The sequence below is a fragment of the Melospiza melodia genome, chromosome 2 (assembly GCF_035770615.1).
Source record: "Melospiza melodia melodia isolate bMelMel2 chromosome 2, bMelMel2.pri, whole genome shotgun sequence".
Taxonomy (NCBI): Eukaryota; Metazoa; Chordata; class Aves; order Passeriformes; family Passerellidae; genus Melospiza; species Melospiza melodia.
Window position 1 is genome coordinate 79,759,636 of NC_086195.1, and position 3,199 is coordinate 79,762,834.

Below are 3,199 nucleotides of genomic sequence, written 5' to 3' on the forward strand. Positions count from 1 at the left end.
TCATTTCTGTTAAATCACAGTTTTTTCCCAACTGTTGTGCTGCTGTTTGTATTTCCTAGAAATGTCACTACAGTGTTTGATACAGATGTTGCATTTGGAGCAGTGGATGTGAACAAACAAGTTACAGCTGAGGCTGGAACTAAGTGGCATCTATGAGTCATGTAATTGCTACACTAATTAAATATAAACAAATTACTAAACCATTACATTTTTAGGACTGTATTTACAGTTTACACACAAATATTTATAGAATCTGTCAGTATTTTATTCTAAGCCATTTGGCCTTACAAGATTTTGCATTCTGCTGTAGTTGCTGCTGCAGTGATTTTTCTCAAAGGTATTTGAATCTTTTTCACTAAAATGTGCAAAGGCCATAGGTGGCACTTCTAGCACTCTGAAGCACCCACAAACAGAATCCAGGTATGGCTGTGTTACAGAAAAGCTCATTATCACCACTGGAAAACATTAATAAAAGGTTAGGTAGGAAAGCAGAGATCAATTCAACCCCTATTTCACTCACAGAAACTCCTTGCCTGAGAAATACCCCTAAAACTCAAGAGAGTATCTTAAAATATGTGATTCCAGGTTATTATTGTCCCACACATTTATGAAGTCCTGACACTTTTAGTTCTTTTCAGCTCCTTTTTATATATTTTTTTCCTTACATAAGATAAAATGCTGTAGAGGTAAAAGGCAAAGTCTCCACATGACTAATCTGTCCATCTGCTGTTGAAATTGATTAAAATAAGTGAGATGACAGATAATATTTTCTTTCCAACCATCATGTCTTTTTCTTTTCTTCCTTTTCATCAGTGTTGCTTAGTTTAAATGTATTAGTTTGGGGATTTCTTTCTGATGGCTGCAATAATACAGCAACTCCCTCAAGGAAAGGGGAAAGTGATTCCTATTTATGCAAACCTTTCCTTCCCTAGCGGAAACACTTTCATTCTTCAGGCATTTCATTGTTCCATTTTTGAAAAGCTTTGTTTTTTATAGCATCTCTGTTCTTAGCAAGGACAGTATGCACTTCTGATTTACATATTCTTTTTAATTCTAATACTTCTCAAAAACTGATGGTGGCAGTGATGACTAAAAGATTATATCTGTGATTTCTTTAAGATTCAGAATCAGTGTTGTTTGCAGAACAGTAAATTGGATAAGAACATGAAACCACAAAATCCCTTTTACAGTTTTTCATGTGATACCTGGGATATAGGTAAAGGCAGAGTATTTTCTCTTTTCAGGCATTTGAAGTAAATGACACATATATTTGTTAAAACTCTAAAATATAGCTGTATTCTGCTCTTATTCCAAAATAAGAATAATGAAGATGTTTGGGTACACTTGTAATGAAATAATATTTGTCCACTGCCCTGATGATTTTGCTTCTCCTCCTGTAAGCTTGCATGCTTCTGTTTCAACCGGAGTTTGAAACAGCATTTGAAAAGCATTTGTCCAATGAAATGATTATTGTAATATATTGCTCCAATTCTATGGCAGGTTCAGCTCTACACCAAGCAAAGCCAATTGCTTTACATGTTTTGGAATTTATTTTTTTTTTTTCAGAGAAAGAATGAATACAGTCAAAGTTGGCTTGAAATAGAAGTTCTTCTTGAAATACAGTTCCTCTATTTACTTTTTACTGAGGAGCCAGCTGTTACTTTCTTGTCATGGCCTAATTTTATGCATATTGTTATTGTCAAACCAGCAAAGCACACTGAACCACAACCAGGAATGTGTAGCAGTTTGTAATACTTCTATTCTGATATTCAGTCATAAATCTTAAGCTTGTGTTTCCATATCATTGCTCCATGCTTAATATTTTAATGGTCTCAAAATCAGTCTTTACTCACAGATTTCACAGAGTTTTCTTCATTTTCCATGAACATCATACATGATTTGGCATTACTGAAGGGTTTTACTACAGTAAGTAAATAAATTTGGTTATATTCTAAAGAATGCTTTGTATGGAATGCTTATTGTTGCAAGACTCTAATATGCAACTTTTTTTTTTCTCTAAGCCAGCTTTTAAAATTTAGTCTAATGAAATTAGACTATTAGTTTAATTTAGTCTATTTGAAGTAAATTTGTCCTAACAACAAGAACAGTCACATCTGAATATTATTTCCCCCTAAATATATCTTTTGAAGTTTTATACTCTCATTGCTTTCTCATAGCAGAAATTACTTGGTTTTTTTTCTGAAATCTGTAATTTGTAACTGAAGGCTACATTTAGACCAAATAATATTTGGTGAAAAGGAAAATGCTTTTGCCACCAAAATGCTTTTGCAACAAAAATGTTCTTTTTACCAACAAAGGATCAGATGTGGACTACTTAGGGCAGGAGGAGGTTTTGGTTAATGCTGTGTTTCATCTGTGCCAGAAGTAGATGAGAACCTAAGCAAAGACAAACTGCAAAATTCCCAACAGCCCATTACCAAGGTTAGTGTGAAACCCAGGAGCATGTTTGACAAACCACTAATGTGAAATCTCTCCCTAGTAGTGGTTGCATGGTGAAACAATTAGCTGGCACTAGGCAAATGCTGGCTTAAAGGCCTTTGCAGAAAGTACCTTTATTGTTGTCAAGAAATCATTCAAACAGTAATGTTGCTTCCCTTTTCTTCTTCCTTGGTTCCAAATGGAAAAGAAAAGCTGCTGCCATTGATTGCTACTGTTCTGGTGCTTGTGCTAGAGTTCACAAGATGCACAAAGGAATTGAAAGGGATAGTTTTCCCTATCTATTCTAAACACTAATGAAATTGGAAGATTCATCTAATTGAAGGTGTGTATTAAAAAAAAAATCTTATCTATAAATCCTCCCAACAGACAAAAATTAGTATCATCATAAAGATTCAATGGCTATATTAAAGAATATTATAACCAATATATAATAGATTCCTTGTGCTAAAAGAGGAAAATGTATACACTTCATACTTTACTGGGCATGTAGGAAAAGGATACAGAAACAGTCAGGAGAGCCCTGGAAATCTGCCTTCCTCTTTTGAGGAATTATATTACTCATTCTGCATCAGATGATATTTTATACATGCTGGATCAGCATACTATAGAAAATTTTGTCTTTAAAATAATTATCATTAGAAGAAATTAATTTTTCCCGCTCCTTTGGTGGACTTATAGGATTTTATTATAATGATACTTCATTTCTACTCACAGTGGAAATGATTGGGCTTTTGTGTTG